Here is a 13,489-nt window from a genome sequence, read left to right on the forward strand (position 1 = left end):
TAACGGCGTCCGCTCTAGGCTCACGCTGGCCTGGTCTCCACTGCTCCGTGCTCTGCGTTCTCCCGGCGCCGGCAGCGCCGCCTATTGGCGGGAGGTGTGAACGCCGCGCGCCCCGCCCGCAAGGTTCGGCTTCTGCAATGAACGCTCCGCAGCAGGGGCGGGCGGAGGAGGCGTCCACAGGGGCGCGCTGCCTGCACCGACCCAGGGGTCTCCTCACACGCCCCGGAGTCTCGGCGTGACACAGGCCGAGGCCGTAAGAAAATGAACCGGCACAGCCTGAAGAGCAGCTGCCAAGACATTCAGCCAGCCCCAGCGCTGCACTCTCTGGCCTTTGTCCTTTCACTGAGCTGGTTTGGTTGGGGACGAGCTTGTTTGGGCAACAGCCCCTAGTCAGGCGCATGCTGGAGTTAAAGGGACCGTGGCTGCCAAGAGGGAATGTTGGTCAAATATGGGACAGCTGAGGAGAACCCCATGTCCCGTCTCTCAAAACACCCATCCCTGTGTTTAGGAAAGTAAAAGCTTTCAGGGTTAAATCCTAGAAAGAACAGGAGTGTTATGATGTGGTTGCAAGTATCAGAGGGTAGCCGTGTTAGTCTGGATCTGTAAAAGCAGCAAAGAATCCTTTGGAGCATGAGCTTTCGTGGGTGAATGCTCCAAAACGTCTGTTAGTCTATAAGGTGCCACAGGATTCTTTGCCGCTTTTACATGATGTGGTTGCACACTGCTCATCCCATATTTGAAGTAGGATAACTGAACCTACATGATATAGCTGCCTGCCTATATATTTGATACAATCTCAAGAAAAAAGAGCAGGAGTACTGGTGGCACCTTAGAGACTAACAAATGTATTTGAGCATAAGCTTTTGTTAGTTTTGTTTTTTTCTTAGTCTCTAAGGTGCCACCAGTACTCCTGTTCTTTTTACAGATATCACAGCTGCTACTCTGAAACCAATCTCTTCTCAAAACTCTATCACACCCCATTTAAGTAAACAAGCAACTCATCAGTCACTCACTCCCCCTGCACAGAGCGCACAGCCACTAAAGTCACTAGCATCAAATTCTATTTTTCTTATTGGATGCTATGATAGTGTTTGCCACTCTCTTAAAGGATTCACCAACAGCAGACAAATTTATTTTACCTATATTTCTAATTTGCCAACTGCCACCATGTCTGGATGCATTCTCTAAGGCCCCAGTCTTGCAAAAATTTACGCATGTGCTTAACTGTAGGCTGTATGTAGTCTCATTGACTTCAATGGAAGTACTCACCAGTTATAAAGTTATAAGTGTTTGCATAAGTCCTTGGAGGGTCGTAGCTTTATATGTCTGATCTGATTTTCTCTATAGTATTGCCAGAACACTCTGCAATAGGTTACAGTGCTCTTAGTGATATGGAATAAATAAATGTTTTTATAGTAGCCTTGCTTTGATTTGGGCTGCCCCAGGATGATTAACAAAAGGTAATCTCTAACAGTTGCTTTCTACATCAGGGGTGGCAAGTTATATAGGCCCGTGGTGCCCGGGCTCCAGCAAATTCAGGGCCCTGGGGGCCCAGCTCCATTAATGTTTGGGGTTGGGTCTCTCCCACCTGCTGCCTTCGTGTACCTCTCCCAGAGCATCCCCCAACCCTGCCCGCCCCCTGTAGCTCCATGCTGTGCTCCCTCACTGGCCGCTGCCGGCTCTGGAGGCAGACTGAGGTAGCTGCTGTGCCTGCGGAGGGAAGAGGTGCATGGCAGCCCTCCCCCCACACACGCAGCAGGCAACTCCGAGTCAAAACAGGAGGGGCGTATCCTGGCTGGACTTTCTGAGCAGCAGCCTGAGAGGGTTTGGATGAGTGTCGTGCTGGGGTGGGGGAGGGCACCCCCTCCCTTGGAGCTCGCTGTTAATGGCAGGGAGAGGGGTGGGGGGAGTCCTCCTCTCTGGCCCCCTGTGGGTGGCAGCCTGCCTGCTGCACCCCAAACTCCTCATCCCTGGGCTAGGACCATGCCCCCTCCAACACCCCAGCTCCCTAGCCCAGCCCAGATCCCACACCCAGCACCCAAACTCCCTTCCAAAGCCCGCACACAGCACTCAAAACCCCATCCCATACTCCCTCCCAGAGCCTTAGGCATGTGTGGGGAGAGGGTGCAGGACTTGGACCCCTTCTGGGCACCTTCAAAAATTGTACAAACCTGTCCCGTCCCCCCCCGTTCTGCATTACTGTGGCAACAAAACCTAACTGCACTGGCTGTTGGCTCACACTTCAGAAAAGACAACATTATTAATTGTGTAGCTAGGTAAAACAACTTCAACATTTTTTGCAAGGAAGTATAATTGACTATCAGGCCTTGCTGGATAAATTTGGCATGGTGACCAAAGCAAAATGGCAATATAACACATTTCAAGACCAAATTGCTTCCAGAAGTGCACAGACTATTACAAGTCTATTTTGAGTAGACTTGTTCCAAACAAGCCATTTCCAGTAGGGACACCATGAGGCAGAAAATATGGAGAAAACTAATGTTAAAAATAAATGTATTCTAATCTTGGACCACAAACACCAGAACACCCTAATCATAGTTGTACAGCTATTGTTTGACATCAGAGTTGAGGACTAAATGCCTTAACTGCATTCCACTACCATAATATATATAGATTTCTTTTAAGTTTAAACTGAACTCTGAATTTCCTTGGTTTGTAGTGCTTGCTCTTTGGATAATTACAACATTATGGTAATGTTTTTTACTATTAATTTTTACTTAATTTATGTACTTTCAACCTTAATTTTATCTTTACTTAGCTTTTGTCTGGAGATTTATGAATTGGCATGTGTGAATAAGACTACTGAACATTAGTTTCTAGCTTTAATAACATAAAAATTACGCTATAAACCCATTATTTTCTGAAATTTGTGTTTGCTTGAAAAAAGACTAGGGAGTATGTGGTGGGGAGGCAGAAGGTTAATGCAGCTAAAGGGGGATAAACATGGGATTATATATCTATTTCAGAGAGGAAAGGCCTGTCTAGGTGGGGCGGAAATGCCAACTGGATAAAAGCCATCAGGAAGCATGGCTTTAGCTAGGTGCTGTAAGGGATATCCAACCAAGGTTTTTAAGACAGTGACAATGAATCATGACCAGTCTGTGGATTAGAGGAAAAGCAGCCACCCAAAACAGCATCAGTTGGATCAGTTTACACTCAGGATGAAACCTGTATTTACATGATCCTTAAATTGAAAACAAAATAATCTCGAGTGTTGAGTTTCCACAGTAAGGCACTGCTCTTGAAAACTGCTCAGCACATGCTGTAACTGCAGGCAGCCTGGAGTGCAGATAATTTTGAAAAGGAGCATAAAAGTGAAATCTTTGGTGAGCTTAAACACAAAAAGGAAGCTTATAGGAAGTGGAAACTTTAATCAACCTAAAAGGCCAGGGGTAACAGCCGTTATCAGTTGCAACAGTTCTAACTGGTCTAAAGCAGAAATAATGAGGCCTGTGCACCTTTAGCAGGACAAGATAACTTGCAGAAGGAAAACTTACTAACGAGCTGCCGCGGCCAAGATTACTTAATGCACCTGCGCTTACGTAACTGCTACAGGGGGAGGAAGGAGGAGGAGGAGCGGGGGGGAAGAAAGAGAAAAAAAACTTATAAAAAGGGAAAAGCGGCTTGTGTAGGGGTGCTGGATCTGAGGCATGCTAAGTCTCCCAGCACCGCTTTGAGATCTCAAATAAACTTTGCTTGCTTCTCCACCCTGGTGTGTTTATTGGCGCTACGCACTGTGGGCAACGAACCACTGTTGCTTGCCTTGGGCACCCTCTGTGCCTGCAACAGTTTTGGCATCCCTGGGTGGGCTTTGAGGCTAAAATCAGCCTTGCCTGGACCCCTCCTGTCGGTCAACGGATCGCGGTGACGACCAACGCCCAGTGCACACCAGTGACTTCACCGGGGGCCTCTGCGGAGACGCGGTGTGAGCGACCCCGGAGTGCACAACAGTGCAACGCGCTCGAGTAGTGGAGAAGCAGTTGAGGGCGATGGTGAGGAACCGGTCCCTTGGATAAGGTAGGAACAGTCCAGTGATCTGGATTTTTGCCTGTTGGGACCTGGGGATGCCCAGTGTCACCCTAGGATATGGGGCAGGGACAGAGTACAGGCAGGGCATGGTGTACATCCTTAGAATGCATTCTAGCAAATTTGGAAGTGTTTGGATCAGATCTACTAACTAAAAGCAAACTAAAAAGTTCTGTATAGTAGACTGGCCTCAATATCAACTAGAGGACCAGAAAGGTGGCCACCGGAAGGATCACTTAATTATAACACGATTCTCCAATTACTCCTGTTTTGTCAGCGAACGGGTAGCTTCTGAAGCTGTTTGTATAGAGAGCTCTTGTAAAAATCCCCCACCGTAGCTCCTGTTCTTCCCCCTGTCTGGCGGAGTGCAAGGATTCAAAAGCAGGTTAGGGATAGTGCAGGGACAAAGGAGGGACCTGTTTAGAAAGGAGAGACCCTATGTCCTAGTGCACTCTCTTCCTGTTGTAGCTAAAAAGCAAGATCAGATGCAGAAGGATACTGGGGGCCAGTGTGAGTGACTGTTACCGGAAGACGCCCAGAGTACCCTGTGAAGCAAAAGCTCGTGACCAGGACTACTCTAACGCAAGCCCGGTAACTAGTGGATCTTTAGGAAGTCCGACCCATGGTGGGCTGACTCGGCCTGGCATCATCCAGTGAGGAAGCTACCTGGGTCTAGGAGTGTGTGTACCCATCTTCCCTCCCCCTTTCCTTTCCTTGTGGGCTACTGACAGTCTGATCATCTCACTGGATGCAATCAGAGTAAGTGGCCCCGTCTCCCAGAGACTAGCCGACGCTCTTTGCTGAAGGGAGGTGTAGGAGGGTCGTGGCCATCCTCGTTAGCCTCTCCCGTGTGAGTACCCTGTAGGGAAAAATCTGTAATTTATGAGCCGCTAGTGCGGACAGGGCACCCTCCCTGTGTGTGTAAGTGGAAAATGGGTGGGGGGCAGTCTAAACATTCCACCTCACCCCCTTAGGGTACCCCCACATATTATATGTACGTACATTATGGTTCAACAACCTGCAGGTATTTAGAGAATTGGAATATTTACACGTGTGAAGATCCATTTAAACAATGCCCACTAGAAGGTACTTCAATCTAGATAATATCATACATCTAAGAGGAGCGTTTAATCACCAAAAAGCCTTGACACAGCGTGAACAAATTTGTCTATTGAGGAAAGGAATGGGTTAATTTGAAATTCAGCTTGGCTCAGGGATAAAAAGAAAGTTGCTCTGCGTTCAAGGTCAAGAATCAATGCAGACTATGCTAAGTACAAAGAAAAACTGCTTTCCGCCCCAGCTGGCTGTGGAAAAAGGAAAATTGACAGAGGCGAACCAAAGACAATATAAGTTACAGAACTGAGATTACGTTTGCAAAGCTTAACTGTCCAGTAAGATCCAACAGTGTGCCTTTGTGACCCCAGAGTCGGTGTGGCTTGGTGACACCAAAGAAGCCACAGGAGATTCCAGGGTGTAAAAGAACAGCCCTCCCAAGAGCGGAAGCATGTTGGAAATTCTGGATAAGCTGTATACAGGATAATCTCCCGTCCACCTCTCCCCCTTCTCTGAACATTATACAGAGAAGTGGCCAGTCTGGACGTACGTGTGTGAGTATGAAAGGGGCTTCGAGCTTGGGGCATTAATGTTTTCCTGAGTAATGTGGCAGCATTCCCAACACTCTCCGTTGTTGTTTTATTATTTTATTAATGCAGCTTTAAAAATTCAGTTATATGGTGTGCTTTCTTTATCTTCCCCCAATGATCCTGTAGTGTCAGCCTGATCACCTGACACGGGGGATAGATTGGTAACAGAAATTTGTCACAGTTTGGTGAGCAATTAAGAAGGGGGGAGCCCTGCAGAATTTACACCATCTATTTGTTTTACCCTTGTTATTTCATGTTTGCTTTGCTTGGTACTGTTGGTGTTATATGTTGAGAACTGCATGAGTAAAAGAGAGCCCTAATAGGATAAGGAAACGCTATCTGGTTCTGGTTCTGGTTTTGTTCTGTTTAACCAGTTACTGTTGGTTTTCTGCTCTGTTCATTTGGGCGTTAGGAGTGTGGGCAGAACTGAATCTCTCGTTCGTAATTCCTCGGAGTGGAAGCCATGTGTGCGAGGAAGCAGGGCCGGCCTTAGGATTTATGGTGCCCTAGGCGAGATTATTAAACTGGTGCCCCTGTGCCTGATCTGCTCTTAGCAACACAAACATAAGCTTACAGTATTGGAAAACTTGCCACATTCACGTTATTAAAACCAGTTTAACTTAATTAAGCACACTGTAATGCTGATGGACTAGCACTAAAGAAGCAGCACTATAGAAAAAATTCTGATGACAGAATGATGCAAAATTTTTTTTAATTTATCAAAATTTTATTGGAAATTTATATGAAGAGGTATTGAAACAAAGATTTGTTTTTAATTAAAAGCAATCTTTCTGGCTTTTTTGGCTGCAAAATCAGTAATAATGTCATCATATGACAAAGACAAAGTCGTGTCTTGTTCGATTGCAAGAATAGCAAGACCAGTTAAGCGTTCCTGACTCATTGTAGAGCGAAGATAGTTTTTAACGAGCTTTAGTTTTGAGAAACTCCGTTCTCCTAATGCTACTGTTAAAGGAATTGTCAGTAGAATACGAGTGGCAATGTACACATTAGGATATATGTTAACAAGTTTGCGGGTATGAATAAACTGTACAATGTCCATCACCGATTTTGCATGTGGCAACATTGATAACAGTGTACTCAATTCTTCGTACAGTTCAAGTCCATTTAAATCAAAACTATCACCGTGCTTCAGGAGGCTCTCTAGGTTCTTGCACTTTGTCATTAGTTGCTCTTGTTTTCCTATTTCGTTGAATTTAGTTATGTCATACAAAAATCCAAACTGTTCATGGTGTACTTGCAAGGTATTAAACCTTTCATCAACAGCAGATACTGCTTTATCCATCACAACATTAAAAAATTCAACCTCAAATTTCTTTTCTGGATTGTCTATGGGCATGATCTGCTGTACAGATTCTTCACAAAGAAGTGTCCCTGGCCTTTTTAACTCATATTAACTATGTATTTACTTTATGAAAGTTGGAGAAAACATTGTGAAAACGTAAAACATTGGCTGCCCAACTTCTGGGCTGGCAAAAGTTATACTGACTCACAGGGAAAAAAAAAAAGCAGGAGAATCTTAGTACAACATATGGTCACTCTATACCAGGGGTCGGGTCGGCAAACTTTCAGAAGTGGTGTGCCAAGTTCACTGTAATTTAAGGTTTCTCGTGCCAGTAATACATTTTAATGTTTGTAGAAGGTTTCTCTCTATGTCTATATTATATAAATAAACTATTGTTATTATCTGAGGTCTTGGCCACAGGTCCTGCTCAGGCCACTGCCAGCTGAGTAAATGAAACCCCAAACCAGCAGCGGGCTGGTGGCTGGAACCCTAGACAAGGATCCCAGGCCCTGCTCAGCCCGCTGCTGGTCTGGGGTTCTGAACACCAACTCCTGCCAGCCAGGATCCCGGCCGCCAATCCCCCCTCAGCCCGCTACCAGCCTGGGATTCTGCTCACCCAGGCTGGCAGGAGGCAGAGTGGGGCTGGCGGCTGAGCTCCTGACTGGCAAGGGGCCGGCAGCCGGAACCCAGGAGTAGCAGTAGGCTGAGTGCTGCTGGCACCCCAGACTGGCAGCAGACTAAGCCACTCAACCCCCCATCGGCCCTGCTCAGCCCGCCACCAGCCCACTCAGCCCGCTGCCGGCTGAGTGAATGGAACCCCAGGCTGACAGCAGGTTGAGTGGTTCAGCTGGCCTGCTCAGGCCACTGCCAGCCTGGGGTTCCTTGGGGGTCCCCAGGGCAGCAGCAGGTGCTGAGTGGGGCCTATGGCTGGTATCCCAGCTGGCAATAGGGCAGCAGCCGGAACCCCCGAGCAGTGATGGGCTGAGCCGCTCAGCCTGCTGCTGCATACCATCAAAAATCAGCTCGCCTGCCACCTTTGACACGTGTGCCGTAGGTTGCCGACCCCTGCTTTATACACTAGTAAGGAGATGAGTATATTACAGTTGTTGGAGGGCTCTTATCAGGAGTAACAGGCTATAGGAAAGTCAGTCAACATTTTTTGTTTCTCGGATGAAAACTGGCCCACTCCCTGCCTCAAACCAAACCTGTCACTAATAATTGTCAACAACTTAATTTTCTGTTTTTGGCTAAGATATTGATTTTTTTTTTAAATAATATTGAAATTGGATTCAGGATTGTTAGCAAGAATTTTTGGCAAACAAAGTTGTTAAATGACAATCTAAATGGCAACACAGTACTGCTTTCATGCTTGGCTCACCCCCCAGCCCGCTGGTCCAACAGCTGCAGTAGAGGAGGAGATAGGTGGAAAACTGCAGGACCCAAAAATCCACCTCTTGGGGTGCAGAGTGGCAACAGCAGCAGCAAACCCTCAGGTCCAATCACACGCCAATGGGCACCACCACCAGCCTTATGGACCATGGTGAAGTTAGCACAGCATCTGATCTCAGGGACAGGGCACCCATGGAGCCACAGCAGCTCATCCTGCCCTATGCAGCTCCCCCCGGATGAGATGGATAGCTGGCAGCTGCCAGCCCGGGGGAGAGGCGCTCCCCAGCTAGGGTGGCCAGATCCAGATGTCCTAATTATATAGGGCCAGTCCTGATATTTGAATATCTGCTCACCCTACCCCAACCCCGATTTTTCACACATCTGGCTAACCCCATCCAAACCCTGTGTGACATTCCAATTCTGGCTGCCTGCCCAGGAAGTGAGTTACTTTCACTTTCATTCCTCAGCAAGCAGCCAGCCTCCCCTCCCCCCACCTACCCCCAGCACCTCACCCAACCCAGCCCTGACGGAGGGGAGGGAGGAGAGAGAGAGGGGTGCTCCTGGGGAGGAGGGAGAAAGGAGGGGGTGCTCCGTGGAGCGGGGGAGAGAAGAATGGATGTTATGGGAGACAACAAAGGATACTGGTTCCAGAGCCACAGCCTCACCTGACCTCAGCCGGGGGGAAAGAGTCACACTCACAGGTGAGCTCCTTTCCCAGCCCCCACCCTCTCCCCTTCCCAGAGACCCCAGCAGCCAATCCCGTCCCTCAGACTGTGCTGCATTCGGCTCTCTCTAGGACCCAGCAGCCCTGCTTCTACACTGTCTGGGCTGCCTGCAGAGTGGTGCCCCCAGGCAGTGTGAGGCCCTGCGCCGTTGCCTATTCTGCCTATGCCTAAGGACGGCCCTGGGAGGAAGCTCTGAGGTTGAATTGAGATCCTTCTGTCCCGTCCCCTGTAGTGGTCAGTGTATAGAAGTGGGAAAGCCTGGCTTAGACTGTAAGTTCCTCTGCTCTGTGTAATTCTCTTTTCTGTTTAAGTGCCAGCAGACAGATTGATGGGTCTCTGGGTAAACCCTCTAAAGGGGTTTGGATTATATGGGCCATGTGTTTTTGTCCAGGTGACAAGCCTCACGAGAGAGGACTCGGGTAGTCTTGTGAGTAAGAATGTTTAAGAGAAGAGACCAGGAGGGGTGGGGGATAGTTGAGAAGCCCACTCTCCTAGCTAAACTGGTAGTGGAACAAGTTGGTGCCCATGGGAGGGATGGTTCAGCAAGAAAAGCAGGATCGGGCCCAGGCAGGCAGGCAACAGAGAGAGAGATTGGAAAACGGGTTGGAAAACCTTTGAGGGTGTAGTGGAAGGAAGGAGTCAGTAAGTGTAAGCATGGGGATTTCAAATACCAAGGACTTACTTGGAATGTGAGTTAAGTTGGTAAAAGTGGCTGTTGGGAGACAAGCAAGTGATTTAAGGGAGAGTGAAAAGTTAACTCTGTAGTTGCTGGAGGAAACAGCAGTTGAACTTTGTAAAAATGCTAAAGAAGAAAGTTCTTGGTGTCTGTGAAATGTTTGTAAATAAATTCAGGCAAAGAAATTATTAGACTGCAATCATTTGATTTGGCTATGAACAATTTAGTTGAATTAGCTAAAGAATGTATACAGTGTTATGTAATTGAAAACCTGGGCTGCCTATGAAACAAATACAAGAAAATATGTGGTAATTCCTCTGTTTTGCCTGAAGTCAACAAGGGTATTTGTATATTTCAAGCGATGATTGTCTGCCCAGAAGGGGTGGGTAGACCTCTGTTTTTTTGTCTTTCAGATAACCAGAGAAAACTGAGGCCAGCTGAACAGCATTCAAAGTACCATGCATTTACTGGCACAATAGGAATTATGTTTTGTGTTCTATGTTCTGTCCTGTGGTGTTTGTCTTGTGGCCGGAATTGTTGTGTTTAATATTTTCATAGAATAGTCTATTTTAAAATTAAACAAAAAGGTTAAATTAAAATGCAGATACTTGTTTTGTTCAACTTGGAATACAAAGTGTTTGGATAAATCAGGAGAATGTGATATACTAAAGTCTAATGCATTTCCTTAAGTAAGGAAAAGAAATTTCATTGGCCAAATTGTTAATTGCAAAAATTGTTGTTAAAATTTGCATACCAACAGTCTTTGAAAGCAAAGACATAAAAAGTTAACCCACTCCCCATATTGTATATGGGATCTTTCTGGCTACCTCAGATTTCTAGCCAGAGGGCTGGGGATGGTGGGAGGCTATTGGACTAGAGGTTGTATTGAATGAACTCCTCAAAGTGGGTGTGTTTGTCCTGGCTTGTTGCTCCAAAGCTCTGTAATAAGGTTGTTTTAGTAAAAGGGTGTGTGTGGCATATATTAAATAATAAGACTAATGTACTGTATAGTGACAATGTTTATGTTTTCATTTTTGGGAAAAAGGTGTATAAGTGAAAAGTGGAAGTTTCCTTTGTAGGTTAAAAGAAGCCAAGAAGGGAAAAAGGACAAAGAACAAAATGAGTTAACTGGAAAAAAAAATTAGCTAGCAAGCTAAGGCTATAGATAAGACACTGACTCCACTCAAGGACACTGCTCACAGTCAAGACTTGGCTGACAACCAGGAAAAGGAGGGCTTGAATTTGCCCACGCAGCTATGAGATCTGCAAAATACTGCCAGGCACTAATGAAATGTGTTAGGTTTCTTTTCTCACAGATAAGGAAGCACTACCCGAAGACCCTAGCAGCCCTGCCACTCCTTGGAAACAGGAAACTAGATTGATGTAAAGGTCCACCAATGAAAGACTGCTTTGGCTCCATGCTGGAAAGGCCCTTATTAAGCCCTGCTGACTACCAACACCGCTGTGAAGTGTCAAAGGCTGACTGCTTGGACCCAAGATTCTCACTGCAAAAAGACCGCTCCACCTCGGGAGGATTCTCCTACTGATGATTAGCCTATTTCTCCTTCTAGCTCCACTGTGCCTTCTGGACAGCAGGGGAAAAGTACAAGGTGAAGTGCTAGTAACCTCTCCCTTGTCCACTGACAGATCTACTGTGCCTTTGAATTTTTCTAGAAGAATCAAAACCATTACAGGGTGATGTCCTGGTAACCTCTCCCCTGTAGGATGCTGAACCACGACTGTTTTGGGAAAGAAGAAGGAACACTCACTCCACTGAAATTGCCAAAGTCCAGGAATTCCTGACTAGAAAGGACATTAAGAACTGACCCTGGTGAAGAAACAAAGAATTATACACTGGCGGGAGGACATCTGTGGGACCTATGCTCGGGAATGTGGTATTGATTGGAGTTTGGGGTTTATTCTACAGGCTGCGCCCTGTGTCCTGGAGAGTGACTAATAATGTAACCCCCCCTATGCTATTAATGTCGATGCCTTTTAAAAGTACCTGAGAATAGTTAAATAACAGGTGTATTATAGTACTACACCAAGGAAAGATGGTATTGAATATCACTGAGGCTGGGAAGGCATTGCAGTGGGATCTAGTATGTTTAGGAATTCGGGATTTCCTGAATGACCAGCTGATGGCCATTCGGAGTGATCTTGAGTACCAGACTTGGCCCACTGCCCTTACAGATGCATCAGAAATACCATCTGATCTGTGATCATGGAGACATACTTGGACACTTCCTGGGTGGAAGTGTGGCTTCCCAGGGCAGGGTGTGTGCCCTTATAGGGGATGAATGCTGTACTTATGTCCCAGAAAACACACAGGATATTAACAAGCACATCCTGTCAGCCGAACAGGCTTTTGAACATCGGAAGGCCCAGGAAAGGGAACCCACTATTTCTGATTCCCTCTGGGGCGGGTTACCCAACCTGGGGGGACTAGGGGAAGGCATTGTTCGCCTCCTGCTCACTGGTGTGGTGTTGTGTATCGTTACTCTCCTCTTGCTTGCTTGTTGTAAAGCACTCCAGCTCTCTAGAGCTTAATCGCTTTTTGTCCTCAAAGTATGAGAAAACTCAGCCAAAAGTTTGTTGAGTCTTCTCAAAGGAGGGAATTGTTGGTGTCACTAAGCATAACCCTAAGTAACTCGGGAGGATGGAAGGCCACAAGTGTATGGAGCCTTCCTGGTTTTAGGCCTCAGCAGACAGGAGTCCCTCCATGTCTGAACTTTAATCAACCTAAAAGGCCAGGGGTAACAGCCGTTATCAGTTGCAACAGTTCTAACTGGTCTAAAGCAGAAATAATGAGGCCTGTGCACCTTTAGCAGGACAAGATAACTTGCAGAAGGAAAACTTACTAACGAGCTGCCATGGCCAAGATTACTTAATGCACCTGCGTGTACGTAACTGCTAACGGGGGAGGAAGGAGGAGGAGGAGCGGGAGGGAAGAAAGAAAAAAGAGAAAAAAAAACTTATAAAAAGGGAAAAGCAGCTTGTATAGGGGTGCTGGATCTGAGGCATGCTAAGTCTCCCAGCACCGCTTTGAGATCTCAAATAAACTTTGCTTGCTTCTCCACCCTGGTGTGTTTATTGGCGCTACGCACTGTGGGCAACGAACCACTGTTGCTTGCCTTGGGCACCCTCTGTGCCTGCAACATAGGGAGGTGGCGGAATCTCCATCCTTAGAGGTTTTTAAGGTCAGGCTTCACAAAGCCCCGGCTAGGACGATTTAGTTGGTGTTGGCCTGCCTTGACCAAGGGGTTGGACTAGATGACCTCCTGAGGTCTCTTCCAACCCTGATATTCTATGATAGGACACTATATTGCATGCTGCCCTGCTGGAGGGTCTGTAACGGAGTAGTGTGGCATGAAGGACTGTGGTTTTTATGGTTTCCCTCTCTTTTATGGAGCCATTTATAGAGAGAAAGTAGCACAGACTGAGCTTCTCTTCTGCACCACACCACCCAGGAACCAAATCTACAGAAGTCCAGATTGTTGCATTATTTTGGCTCCCCCCCATAAGATTGGCACCTGTCCAGGTTTTCCCAGGATCCTAGCTGTCCCACTCCCAGGGGATCTGTAGGGTTCTGAGGACACGCTGCCAGCTGTCCGGTTTCATGGGCTGAGGATCATCCCGCATTGCCCCAGGTGTGGGCAGAGTTGCCACCTCTGAGGTACAAACCCCAGGCTCTGTGGGGCAGTGG

Source organism: Gopherus evgoodei, chromosome 3, assembly GCF_007399415.2.
Source record: "Gopherus evgoodei ecotype Sinaloan lineage chromosome 3, rGopEvg1_v1.p, whole genome shotgun sequence".
Lineage (NCBI taxonomy): Eukaryota > Metazoa > Chordata > Testudines > Testudinidae > Gopherus > Gopherus evgoodei.